The sequence below is a fragment of the Rousettus aegyptiacus genome, unplaced genomic scaffold (genome assembly GCF_014176215.1).
Source record: "Rousettus aegyptiacus isolate mRouAeg1 unplaced genomic scaffold, mRouAeg1.p scaffold_m13_p_17, whole genome shotgun sequence".
Classification (NCBI taxonomy): Eukaryota; Metazoa; Chordata; class Mammalia; order Chiroptera; family Pteropodidae; genus Rousettus; species Rousettus aegyptiacus.
Window position 1 is genome coordinate 42,021,933 of NW_023416292.1, and position 14,856 is coordinate 42,036,788.

At 35.5% G+C, this 14,856-nt stretch overlaps 1 protein-coding gene and 2 pseudogenes across 2 annotated transcripts in view; all 3 read left to right on the plus strand.

The window, feature by feature from the left end:
• DPYD (dihydropyrimidine dehydrogenase) overlaps positions 1-14,856 on the plus strand; it is a 691,841-nt gene that overhangs the window by 393,694 nt on the left and 283,291 nt on the right. The gene's annotated exons all lie outside the window — the stretch shown is intronic.
• Positions 815-6,358, plus strand: LOC118612953 (annotated as a pseudogene).
• LOC118613137 lies at positions 10,407-10,526 on the plus strand (annotated as a pseudogene).

Genomic DNA, 14,856 nt, shown 5'->3' on the forward strand with positions numbered 1-14,856 from the left:
AAACTTTTTATTTACAGATGACATGATTGTTTATGTAGAAAATTCAATTGTACCAATAAGAACCACTTTATTTACTAAAGCAGGGAGCTAGTCTACAGTCTGTTGTTTTCAAATTCTGTTTTTTAAAATGTTTCATTAAAATACTGTTTATCTTCATTACTAACTTTTCTCGCACTCTCTTAATTGTGCACCCCAGGCAAATGCCTAACTAGTCTCATCTTGGTCTAGGCCTGCCAAAATATTACTTTAAATAATAAATGAGGTTAGTAAGATTGAAAGATACAACATCAACTGATAAAAATCATTTGTAATTTTTATAGACTAGCAATAAACAATTGGAAACTGAAATAAATATATTAATATATCAACAGCAATAGAAACATGAAATAGAGATAAATCTGACAAAAGATGTGAAAGACACGAACAGTGAAAACTACAATATATTGCTGATTGAAATTAAAGAAGACCTCAATAAATGGGAAGTTATACTATGTTCAGTGCTCAGAAGAGTCATTATGTTAAGGTATCCCCATATTGATCTAAAAGTGCTCTCCCAATCAAAATATCAGCACGGTTTTTTTTTTTTTTTGGTAGAATTTGGCAAGCTGATTTTGAAATTCATGTGAATGTGCATGACATATAGCCAAAACAATTCAAAAAGAACAAAGTTGAAAGTTTAAAATTATTTGACTTTAATACTTATTTTTAAACTACAATAATCAGGAAAATGTGATGTTGGCATAAAGATAGATAGACAAATAGATTAATGGAGAGGAATTACAAGTCCGGAAAACAACATTAGTTATATGAACACATTAGTTATATGAACAACTCATTTTTGACAAAGGTGCAAAAATAAAATTTAGTGAACAAAATAGGTACACTATTCAATAAATGACACTGGTAAAATTGGGTATCTACATGCAGAAAAATGTGAATGTTGAGTTGTATTGGACAGAATATACAAAAATTAATTTAAAATAGTCATAGACTTGAATGAAAAACTTAGCACTATAAAACTTCTTAAAGATAACATAGAAGAAAGTCCCTGTTACCTTAGGTAAGGCAAATATTTCTTTGATGCATACCAAAAACATCGTCCATGAAAGGAAAAAAAAAAATGATGAATGATTTCATTCAAATTAAAAGATGTTTGCTCTCCAAAGCTATTTAGAAAATTACAATATAGACCACAGGTTGGAAGAAAATACTTGCAAATTACATATCTGATAAAGGATTTATTTTCAGAATATTTGAAGAACTTTCAAAACCTATCTAACATATAAACTTTATGGATCATCTGGCATGTATAAAACTATACTTTAATAAATCTGTTTTAAAAATAGGCTCAATTTAAAATTATAATAATCTTTTTCATAGACTGTGTCCTGGGAATTAATTCCAAGCTGGGTTGAACGGCTAAGTTTCTGTCACCCAGGTCCTCAACCCTTACCCCACTACCCAGGCCACCAGGCAATTATTACCTTCCACAACATTGTCTAGCATTTTGATCACATTCACGTTCATACTGAGCCGTGGGAATTAACAGGAGGTTAAAAATGACTTTATGCGGTATTAAGAAACAAAAGAAATGTTGGGTGGATTTTAAAGCTTCTGCTTTGTGAGAGATTAAAATTCTAGTAGTTCATGTCATTCAGTAAAGGAAAAATCTTAAGAAAATCCACCAAACCTTTTAAATAGTCACAGCATACAAGCATTAACTGCCTACACCATTTCTTTTCTCAAATTCCCTTCACTTCCCTGCATTTCTTAGGCTGCCTTTTGGATAACAATATTGTCTCCTCAGTTTGTGGCAGGGAACAAGCTGAACTAGGTGGGAAGAGACCCTGGGGATGGTGATGATGCATTGAATTTAGACTTTTTCTTGGTATAAACTAGCTGATGAGGGAGGCGATAGAAACAATTTATAAATTGCATATATTTGCTACATAACCAGACCGTGTCATAAAATGAGACAAAGTTTATATTCAAACAGCTAAAGCGTTTTTTTCCATGGTCTCATTATTTAATACTAATCTGGTAATATTTCATATAGTCAGTGCTCTGTTTTTATGGAGAACTGAACTCTAATGGCATTCTTCTCTTAAAGCATTAGGGAAAACAGGAGAGAGAAAGTTTATCTCTTACTTCTGCCTTTCTCCCCTGCCCACCCCACCCTGCAAGCCCCTAAAATGAATATTTTTCTTTTTATTTTTTAATTTTGAAGGGCTTGTTTGATCAGTTAATTGAAAAACCATCTTAGAAAAAAGCACCACTATTTTATGCGAGGCTTAAAAGTAGGTAAAGATTGTTATTAAACATAAATGATAACTACAATTATATGTATTACATCAACTACTTATCCTATTTTACTTTATTTTTTTGGCTTGCTGATAATGACAACCTTTTCCCCCCAGCTTCTTTTTTTTGCCACTAGGCATTTGATTCTTTTACATTGTACCCAATGGGGAATATGCCAGAGTTTTATTTTTCACAGGAAACTAATTTCATATTTTCCCCTTAGGTCTTCGAAAACATTTACTTAAAAGCATTCTCTTTATTCTTTAAGATAGATTTTTTAAAAGGTAAATACTTACCAATATCATTTTAAAGGTTCGTATGCTCTAATTGTTTTCCTTTTTAAACCATTATTTATAGTTGAGTAATTGATTCAGTTTAAGCAGAATTTAAGGCTATATTTGTGATGCACAAATATGATCTAATTACTTGTAAACCATTTTAAAGGAGAATGGTCATGAAGACATTGGACAACTCATTTAATCACCAGGCAAACGAACATTCATATATCACAAGTGAGATAAACTTTGATATAACAAACATGTAAACAATGAACTTTCTAATTTACTAAAAACTGTACCCTGTGGGATATGTCTTCATTTTAAGAACAAAAGTTATGAAAATATACACTAGTACGAGGGCTGTTTCGGTAAGAATATGTATTAATGCAGGCAATCTGTGAATATCCATTTAATAGCAGGTAGGGAAGAATTGATGAACGAAATTCATCAGTAAAGATACAACAATATTGTTATTAGTCTCTTCTACTTTTCTACCAAGAGTGAATTTCAGAACCACGTTAGAGAGAAATGGAGGATTTTAAAAAAGAGGGAAGAAAAAGAAAAAACATATCTTTTGACAGTGAGCTTCTGCCCAAGGCAACCCCCGAATCTCATGGGAAGAAAAAGAAGCAAAGGTTGACAGAGGGGTTCTATGCAGTCAAAACATAACAACTTATTAATTTTGTATAGCCATTTGCAGTAAACAAATTTGTATTTCTCTGAGTTGATCTCACAATATCCTTGTAAGGAAGGCATGAATATTGCCCTCTCATATTATAACCCAATATCTAGATGAAGATAAATAATTTCCCAAGGATATCTCTCAGACTGTAAGTGATAGAAATTCACATTGATAGTAGAACATCTGATGTACACACACTTATACAGAAAAAAATTTTTTTTTAAGTCAAGCTTCATAGTACTTAAAAATTCACATATATGATTCACTTTTTATTTTCACCTGGATTTTGTTTGCCTTCTGGTGGAGGTGCTAATGAGTAGAGAAATGGGAAAGGTAGTCAGCCAGAGGGAAGAGAAGAGTCAAAGACCTAGATAATTCACAAACTGGAAAATGAGCTCCTTCTAATCAAGACTGGATTGTAAATAGGATAGAAAGAATTTATGCATCCCTGGTATTGGCCTGAATAGCATTTGTACCCAATCCAAGCAAAGTATTTGTGAATTTCACAGTTGGCTATTTTTTCCTCCCTTTGAGATTTTTTTTCCTGAGTTAATTATCCATTGTGTACACGAAGCAAAGAAATAACATTAAAGTCATTTTTGAGGTGAATATTTCACTTGGCATGTTGTTAAAACGACTAGAAAATTAATAAGGAATGAGTTAATTTATTAATATACCTTCTTTGGGGAGTTTCTGATCTATATACTGATCACCCAAAAGGAAATTTTGTATAATATTTTATTCATGCAAAATTTAAGGAGGTAACTAGATTGACTAATCTTTCCATAATAAATAATTTAACTTTGTGCTGCTTTTTGCATTTTAATTTTTTCAAAATGTGTCCTTTAAAACCCCCAGTATTAAAATGTTCAGCACCTGTTTTATACTAGATTTAGTTTAAATTTTAAATATAGTTATGGCTGTTCTGTTATAAAGTGGGGAGGGGGTATCTTAATATAGGTAATGAACACATTTACAGACTTGAAAGCAATAAGTTTTTAAATTGTCATAAACGGTATAGAAATCAACATGAACAATGACATATAACACCATGTAGCTATAACTGTTGTTGTTACCCAGACTGTAATTACAATTCAAATACTTTACATTTCATACACTCTCATACTGACTATTCAACTCGAGAGTTCTTTGTCATGTTTTATGACTCAGTGGTCGAGCCTTATCTGTGCTTAAGACCTTCTCAATTCAAACCCAAATGGCGGTGATAGATACAATACGGTTAGGTTAGATCCTGACTTTGAAATTCAGGCAGGACTTCTAGATAGGATGCAGAAAGCCTGAAGAGATTACCCCTCCCACCCTAATCACCAGAACAAGTCAGATAAACTGCAAAATCAGATTTTTAAAAACCAATGAGGGATCTAAGAATGCAAATTAACCTAAGTGAACTCAATTCCAGAAAGCCATAAGCTCTTCTTAGGAGCAAGAGACTCATGACTGATTTGTTCCCTGGAGGAATGGTGAGAGGGGAAGAAGGTCACCATAGAGAAACCAGTACAGTTTTAAAGAACATTTAATGGATGAGTTTGAAGTGGTGCAATGTGTGAGAATCCCAAGGAGTCCAGGCAGAGACTTTGTCAGCCGTTAGCAATAAACTCTTTCCCGTGTTATTTCACTGAGTTGTCAAGGCAGAAGAGCAGAGAAACGCCCCCTAAGGTGAGCAGGACCTTGCAACCTGCAGTTAAAAGGCAGAGCCCTGACGAAGGCTGGGGTGGTGGATAAAAGAGTCCTGAGAGATTCCTCCTAGACATCCTCGGCCTTCACCAACCCTATACCACGGCTCCTTTGTAGGCTTGAGGAAAGGAAGCTTAGCAGAAGGACAGTCTAAAGCACAGAAAGCCAGCGTGGGACTGGAGAGCAAAGAGAACGCCCCAGCAATATGAAAAGCTAGCAGCTGGTCTGCAAGCAACAAGAGATATCCCACGGTTTGGGAAGTTGGTGCTTGCGCTAATCATAATAAAGAAACTCTGGAGTCTTTCTGGGGCTCAGTGTCCAAATCCTGCTGAAGAGAAATTTCTGATCCAATCCTCAAAACATTTGAAGCCAGTGGAAAACTGAATCTAAGTAAAGCCACAACAAAGCCCCGACTCAGCTGAACTACAGATTTGATCAGCTCAGTTTCCTACACTAGCAGCCTGGTAATAGGAGGATTGTACCCTTGCTCGGATGATTTTTATATATGTAGGTCTCTACTGTTTTTTAACTCAAACTCTCTAGGATACAATCCAAACTTATAAGACATGAGAAAAAAAAATGTGGTCCAGGGTTAAGAGAGCTATCTTGCATGTAGTCTGCAGAAGCAGATCTAATGCAGAATTGGAATCATCAGATAGAGACTTTTAAATTACCTTGTTAAATGTGGAGGCGGAAAAAAAGATCTAGTGAAAAAACATTCGTGACGATATGTGGAATTTTATCAGAGAGTTGTAAAATATTAAAAAGATCCAAGTGGAGCTTCTCTTCCAGTCTCAGGTGCTTTGGGAATTACAGGCTTCAGTGCACACATGGCCAAGTCCAGGAAACACATCTGTCCCGAAAATGGCACAGAAATGACATCAAAAAACCCCAATCGCAAAAATATGAATCTCTTAAGGGGGTGGATTCCAAGTTCAGGAGGAATATGAGCTTTGCCAAGAAGTACAACAAGGGTCTGAAGAAGATGCAGGCCAACAACGCCAAGGCCATGAGCGCATGCACTGAGGCTATCACGGCCCTCGTAAAGCCCAAGGAGGTCAAGCCCAAGGTCCCAAAGGGAGGCAGCAGCAAGCTCAATCGACTTGTCTACATCACTCGCCCCAAGCTGGGAAACATGCTCGTCCCTGCATCGTTCCGGGTCTCAGACTCTGCTGGCCACAGTCCAAGGACAAGGCTCAAACCGAGGCCCAGCTGCAGCTGCAGCTCAGTCTCCATCTCAGGGTCTGGCTCCCAAAGGCGCCCGGGCCCCCACGAAGGCTCCAGAATAGAGGCCTCTCTGTCTGCCAACATGAGGACAGAAGGACTGGTACGACCCTTAGACTTCTGTCTGCATGGGGCTGGTGTGCTCCTGTGCTATTTGAACAAATAAACCTGAGGCAGGATCTGTCAGTCAATAAATAAGTAAATAAGTAAGTAACTAAGTAAGTAAGTAAATAAATAAATAAATAGATAGATAGATAGATCCAAGTGGAAGTAAATGAAAACTACTATCTCAGAAACGAGGATAGGCTTGAGGAAGACTGGATACAGCAGAGGGAAGATCAGTGAAGTTGAAAACAGAGTAATAGAAATCACCCAAACTGAAATATTCTACCAGTATTTATGGAATATATTCTAAGTGCCAGACATTTTAAAACATAGTATTGAACTAGTCATAGTCTCTTCTCCCATGAATCTTATTTCTTCTCTAGCGTATAAGTTTCATAAGGGTAGGGTCTTTTTCTATTTTTTCTCATTTACCTCTGAATCTCAACCCACCTAGAACAGTAACTGGTGCATAGTAGGAGCTCAATTAATATTTCTTAGAAAAAAATGAATTTTTCTAGGGGTTGTTTTAAAGCCTTGTTTTATATTGTTTCTTCCAAGATTATCTGGCAAAAAAACTTCTAAACCTAATATGCTATGTATTACTATTTTTTTCCTCTCTAAGCCCTAAGCTCCACTTTTTCTACATTCTTAAAAAGATTAACTCACATATAGGCAATTTTTACAGAAATAAAAATGTATATAGATGTAAACTAGAATTCTGATAAGAAGAACCAGACATCGGGAAAGGGTAATCATACTTCTATCAATGCATATGTCACGCTATCCTGTAATTATTTGCATATGAGTCTCTGTTTCCTCCAGACACAGATCTCTTGGTGTTCTGAGGGCTGCCCAGCCAATCTAACTGCTTCTTTTTTATATATATCATAACATTTTATTAAATTTCATGTGAAAGTGGAATTTTCTCAAAATTTTAATAAACTACAAAAATCTCCCATACAGATAAAGGACATGTGCCATTAAAAAGTTTTGTTTGTTTGTTTTGTTTTAGGCAACTGTCAAAATTTTCTAAAAGTATGATTTTTACTTAAAATTCATGTCCCCTAAGCCATGTTCGCTGAGTCTAAGAAACGGATGATCAAATCCGTCAGCCTATCAGTGACTGATTCCACAGAACATATCAAATCACACAGTAGGATTCTCCAAGGGTCTTATTTCATTCTCATATGTCTCCTGTGATTTTCTGATCTATATTAAGATTTGCTCCCTCTCATCACTGGAATAGGCTTCTAATCTTAGAGGAAAATTTGATAATAGTAGAAAAAATCAGAGTTGCCGTTCTTTACCATTATCAATAAACATAACTGAATTGTAAATTATAGAGCCTTTTAATGCCAGAGAATGTTTGAATCATTAATTATCAGGCATCGTCTAGCCCAATCCATTTGTTTACTATGAGAAACAATGAAGTTTAGAGATACTGATCCCAAAATTGTGCAAACCAGTGTTCAGTTTGTCCACACTTCTTAAGCTCACCATGCCTCTTTGCCTAAATATCTGTTTTTGGTTATTGCTCCTCTCCCTTCCCTCAGATAAAACACCAAAGACTACAGCATTAAAGCCCAGGTGCCCATCCTTTAGAACTATGTGTTGCCAATGTGTGAGTCAGAGTATCATAATTAACAATGACTAAATTCATTAGTAATAACTACCTCTTATTGTGTCAATTGCTATGCTGAGTAATAGACATACTTCATCACTAATGCTCATCAGAATTTTAAATAGGAGACATTATTTTCCTCACTTTACACACTAACCCTAAAAATGAAGAAGTAACTTACCAAGATAGAGGACTAGAAAGTGGCAAAGCCAAGTATTGAACTCCACAAAGTTTTCAGCTTCTCCAGTTACATGACACAGCTACCTTGTAAGGACATCTACCTACTTGCTGACCAAAAATCAAAAGATAAAAAAAAGGAAAGAAAAATAAATAAATAAATTATAGACCACTATGTTATTGCTTTCTATTTAGGATTAAGGCAGACAAATTTATGCTAAATTTATTTATTATATAAAATATTTCTAGCCATATTTTATTGGTTTACTAAATTTTAAGCCATATACAGGTTGATTAGATAAAATATAAAATCAAATTGTGTGAAATAAAATGTTAGAAAGCATACTAATCTTCAGTTACACATAGTACAGTTGTATTTTCTTCATTAACTCAAATTTACCAAGATGTATATCATGTTGCACTGATTAATAGTTAGAGCTAAACATTTAACATATCTCTGTATAGTTATTAAGGCTGCATGATTTGTGTTAATTCTACTAAAATTATTACCTCAAGAGCCAATATAACCTACATAAATTTCAAATTTATATCTAATATTTACTTCTAAAAATACTTATTGTTTTAATACTTAAGCTCATAACTTTTTCTAATCTAGTATTTTGATATCATTTGCATACTTACAAAATTTTCTAAATGCTTTAAAAATTTTCTAATGCCCTAATTACCTGATATTCTGTTATTAAAAATAAACTATTTTTAATCCAAATTAATACTGCGGTTTAATCACAACCACATGCATATTTTGAAAAGAAACCTTACTGGTACCCAGTAAGAACATCTACCCACACTCCAAACAATTTAATGACTTGCCGAATTTTGAACAACATGTTCATTTTCAAATTATGAGAATCATGTATTTGTATGAGACATTATCAAGTTTCTGTTTGTTTGTTTATTTATTTATTTAATTTATTTTTGCCTCAGGTAGCTTTTGTTGTTGTTTTGCTTTTAGTTGTTGTTCCTCGGCTGGTTAATTGAACTTTCCAGTCTGAGCTGCAGTACAGCGTCCCCTTGTTATCTCCAAATAATGAGCTCAGATTCTGAAACTTCCATATGTGAACAAAACCCGGTGCCTTCCTACCTCTTCTGCGTCCATCTTACTTTATTCTATAGTGCTGGCACATTATAATCACTCAAATGAATACTTGTTGACCATAACTTAAATTTTTTTTTCATGTTCAGAATCTGAAGAAAAGATATTTTTCTAAAATAATGTCAAATAACTGATTAGTAGATTATGAAGACTGCAATTTGGTTGGGTATGAGGGAAAATCACGGTGTGTAAGGGAACAATGGAGTAATTACTAAACCAGGGTGTGGGAGAACTATACAGTCTTTCACAGCTCAGTCGCCAGCTATGTGAACTTGGACAAGTCACAATCTCATCTAAGAAACAAAAAGATTGGTCGACTTTATCACTGCCCTAAAGATACTCACTTCCAGCAAGGATTTGATTAAATGGATTTCTCACTGAGGCTGGAAAATCACTTTTGTAAGCTATTCCTTACATTGCAGTGGTTTTTCTTGCAGTGGTATTGAATAGTAGAAGAGAAAGCTTTTTATATTTTTAACTGACCCATAAACACTTAGTCATTTTTTTAGGCATTTTTGAATTGCACATAAGAGAAGCCAGTGGGATCTCATGCTCAGAAAATATATAGATCATTTCAGAGGTGAATACATACTATTTTCTATTCTCTACTCCATTTTGGTCATATATGATGAAATGATTTGATGGGAACAACATAGAAAATCACTGAGAATTTTTATATTCTGAGGTTTTTTGACTATTGGCTGAGTGGGCAAAGGGGCAGGATTCATAATATCTATTATTAGAAAAAAAAATTTTGAGACAGAGGTACATTTTCAGAGAGGTTTTTTCTTCTTGCTTCATTGGATAAGAAAGCTTTATCTTGTTCTGTGAGGTTAACTATGGGAACAGACCACTGCTGGGATCTGGGGAACGCAAGGCAGAAAGAGGAAGTGAGAGGATGCTCTGTTAGTCTTCTGGCTAGACAGGTCACATTGCACTCGGGGCATGAAGATGAGGGTAAGAGTTTTAAATCAGCTGTGAAATTATTTTGGTACCTAGTGTAGAGTGAAGGACTAAGGTTATGTTTTCTTAGTAATATCCTGGAATAGACAAACAGAATTTTGTATTATAGCTTCACTGCAATGAGGGTATAGATCTTTGGACACACAAAAATGTTGGTCATGTGGCCAAGCAGAAATAGAAGCAGGTTTATGTTGGCTCTTGAGATAGTAATCAGGAAAAAAATCAAGAAGGACATTTTTGTCTAATTCTAAAGACTTTGCCTACCCTGAACAAGCCCGATCCCATCTGATCTCAGAAGCTAAGCAGGGTTGGGTCTGGTTAGTACTTGGATGGGAGACCACCTAAGAAGATCAGGTGCTGTAGGAGTAAAAAATAATACAAATAAATAAATAAATAAATAAATAAATAAATAAATAAATAAATAAATGAGGGATTGAAAAATGACAAAGTCCTTGCAATCTGTGAGGTCAACCAAGGGTTGCCTTGCTTACATGAATCATACATCAGTTTCAAAGGTTAATTCCCTCTAATTAGTTATCGCCCAGTAAAACTTAATTTTGCTCTTTCTTAGAGTACCTTCCATCTGTTTACTCTGCCCTCGGAAGTGCATATCCTCTTGATATCTCCTAATAACCTTAATATTTTCCTAGCCTCTTGCATCTGTCTTTTGGGCACAACGGAAATATCTATTTCCCCCGAAAAGGGGGAACATTCTTCAAAACTCCCTCAAATAGAGGCCACCTTTTCCCATCCTCTGTGCTCTCCACCCCTCCCCACTACACATCCTCATCTCTGTCCTTAGGCCAGGCATTGCATCTAGCCCTCTTCTAGCTTCCATTGCCACTCTAGGTATTTAGTCAACCATGCCTCGTCATTGAGCCATCGTGCTGCTGCAGGTTTAAGGTTCTGAGGTAAGCGATAAGAGGCTCGGGCAGTTGGAATAAAATGCAGGGAGCCATAGGCAACTGGGAAATAGCTCTTTATTCCAGCAGGGGCACAGCCAGCCTGGTGGGGCGGTGGCGCCTTTCATGCACAGGTTAACACTAGTGGCACACTGCCAGATTACAGAGGCCCACGCATGCGTACCGGGCAGTTTGACACATGGTTACATAAAGGGAGAAGTGCTGAGTCACTTGAGTCTGGAAGCCGCTGAGGGTGTCGGGAGGGAGCCTGACTCCAGGCATCTTTCTTTCTCCCCACAGCCATGCTTTATGAAATAAAGCCACACTCTTCCTATTCTACAGCCTTGTGCTGCATTCCTTTTTCTCTCTCCTCTTCTCAAATATTTTTGAGCTCTTCAGCATATGCCTTTTATTTTTTGAGTCTGCCATTATCTTAGGTAACTTTAACATCGATATTTATGGTCTTTCTTACCATATCTTAACTTCTTATCCTCTGGTTATGTTTGCCATCATGTCTCTAGCTTTTTTTCATAGACAGCTCCTGGTCTTATTTTCCCAAAGAGCTATGCCACCTAAGCCATCTTGAAAGCTGAGATCCTGTTATCTGAACAAATCCCACACCTTCTACAGCTCCCATCATGTCACCTTCATGGCCTCTTAATTCTCTGTTCTCTCCAACTCTCAGCCCACTCCTGGTTCTACACCTCTCCTTTTCCAGTTTCTATTCAATAAACACAAATTACAATTAATGCTTTTATTTTAATTTTGAAAAAAAAGAAAAATAATGAAAATTATAGAAAATAATGGAACAAATATTTTTGTGTGTACCACCTGTAACTAACAGTTGTTAAGATTTTTTTGTTTGCTTTATAAGTCCTTTGATTATAGCTGTAAAAATTCAGAAGATGCAGATTTATTTTTTAAGTAAACTGAAGCCAATATGTATAATATGTATGAAATTGTGTAGTTAAAATGAAAGCAAGGAGTGAAACTCGTGGAAAAGGGAATAATTAAAAGAATGCTATAAAGGTTCAAGTGAGAATTTTTTTTAGGATATTATACAGAAGGATTTGACTAAAGTTAGAAGATTAGAGTGAAGCCACGGCATGCCTAGATGAAGTCTGTTTGGTCATATGTCACATATACGTTTATCTGCATTGAAGTTTATCTGAGCACAACCATATATGAAATTTTACTAATCTTAGGCCTCCATTTCTAAAATGTCTCTTCTAAATTTTCCTCTGAAGTAATGAAGAGCTGGATCATTAAAGGAGATTAGGGCTCCTAAAAAGTTGTGGTTATAAAAGGAGAGTAGAAATATCTAATTGTCCCTTTTCTTCTGATATCTTTATAGTTTTAGTAATAAAATATTCCTAGATAATATTTAATTAATAAGACAATCTAATAATTTTACCATCTACTTTGATAATAGTTGCTTTTATAGAATTCTCGTATTACATTGCAATATCTTAATTTGCCTAATGTGTTCTATCAAGAAGTTCTAAATAGGCACATCATCAATTTATTAAAGAGATCAGCTTAATAATCTATTGTTATTGTAAGGAGGACACTAGGTATTTTGCATTTGTTTTTCATGAGTTGAAATATTTTGGTAACATCTATACTTAATAAAAATTAATTATATATGCTAATTATAAACATATTTATTGTCTGGGGATTTCAAACTAACGAATACATTCACCCCCCAAATTAATAATTTTCATAATGTACCACCCTTAGTGTAGTCATCATATGCTCTAAAATTTCTAAAGCAGACTTGTTTTCTCTGCAGTTTATATTCAATAAATGTGATTCTATTGTTATAACTTTACGTATTTTTAATACTAAGAAAATTTTAACTCTGAAAAGTTTAATTGGTTAGCCTATGCAATTGGGGCATATTAGGATAAAGATAATGTAGTCTGGAAATGGCCAGTCTAGGAACTTTTAATTGTTTCAGTTTATATATTGCAGAAAATTCTAAGACAATGTAATCTTCAATAGAGCAGCATTTGGAAAAGGGTTTTGTTCACTGTTGACACAAGAATCTAGAATATAATAATCAAAGACCCACTAGATCATATACTAACATCAGTCTGGAGAAGGAGAGGTCTCTTTAGAATTGATCTTATAAAGGTGACAGAAGGATCCTTGTAAGAATTACTGACCCCAAACTGCTTTTAATGAGGGTTATAGGTAATTTCACTACAAATATTTGCATAACAAATCATAAAAGATGTGTAGTTAACACTGTAATCAATTTTTATTTTCTCCTTACTGTGGTCCTGGTGAGAGTCCAACTGGTGGTGCCGAAGGGCCCTTCTTTTACCGTCTAGCACGTCTCATTTCCATACCATGTTTCCCTTTATCTGAGCAGAGTGTCTATGTGTTTGTTGTTCTTGTTGTTATTGTTTGTTTTTTGCCAATAGTGTTCTGACTGCCACTCTCAGATCTTTTCTATTCATGTGATGAAAGACACCTTCCTATCCTGCTCCCACCCAGCAGCATTATGGTTGTTCCTGCATAAGCCACCCCAGCAGAATTCCGGAGCTTCCCCATGTGACCACTAAACATCCTTATTGTATAGACTACTTTTTCCACGTGTCCTTTGATTGGAAGAGTGTTATGTATTTTCCTGATATCATCTTTATTAGTTTTATGAACCTCTCCAGAAGTATTTTTTCAAATTGTCTTTGGCTATTTATTTTACTGAAATTGCCTCTTGTTATCATAAGTAGATAAAAATAAATTGTAATGATTATTACATACTAAGAAAGTTCTACACCAAAAGACAAGCAAATAGGACCTAGTCTTGGTATATTAAAGAGGTGCAAATCTTAAAATCAAGAGCTGGCTGTGTTTCTGGCTGAATATCTGGTTTTATTGTGGGCATATAGACAAGATTTTGTATTCAGTGGCTAATAGAAAGATAAGCAGCAATATTAATATTCTTATTTTAAAACGAGTGTCAAAGAAGATTTTCAGTGCAAAATGCCTGAAAAGAGAGAACTGGAAAGTAAAGGGCACATTAAGCTGGAACCTGAAGTGACAGTGCTGTGTTACATTGTGGAGATTCTACGATATGTCAAAGGGCTGGTGGTTTAATTGTGCGAATGTATGATTTGGTGAGTCAGTTTAGACTAGAGCAAACTGGACCTGTCACTGAAATGACAATGGGTAAAAATGGACCTATTCAATCTGCCTCTCAATGCCCCAAATTCTTCCTGGTTGTAAATTAGAGCTTCTGGACAATGCTTTAACTCATTCAGGTCACCAGGGTACTGTGTCAGCTCAGTGCTCACAATTGCCCGTGACCAATTCTGCACTCTCCCCAGCGGGAGGGATGCAATGTCATTTTGCACTCTCTTCTTTAGGATAATATCAGGTCTGAAAGGAAAGGAACAAAAGAAGTTGCTGCTTTCCTTCCACCCTCCTCGCTTAGCCATAATCATACCCCTCCTCCCATTTGGCCAGACTATGAAGCAGACAGAAAATGAGCTTCCAGGATGGATGTGTGGTTACCTACAGACATGAATAAAATCAAGAATTCAGTGCTGTTCAACTCTATCTTTAAGTCAAAGAAAATGGGCATATGGGCAGCATGGGCGAGCTAGAGAGTTTTCTAGCTCATCCATAGTAAAATCATCACAATATGGTTTCTCTTGCTAGGACCAACATTTTACTGTGGCTGCTGTCTGCTTCTCTGACAGCGTCTCATTGCATTCCCTCCTCAGTCACTACCATCCAGCAACACTTGTCTTCTTTTATGTATTTAAACATGCTCACTTCTCAGT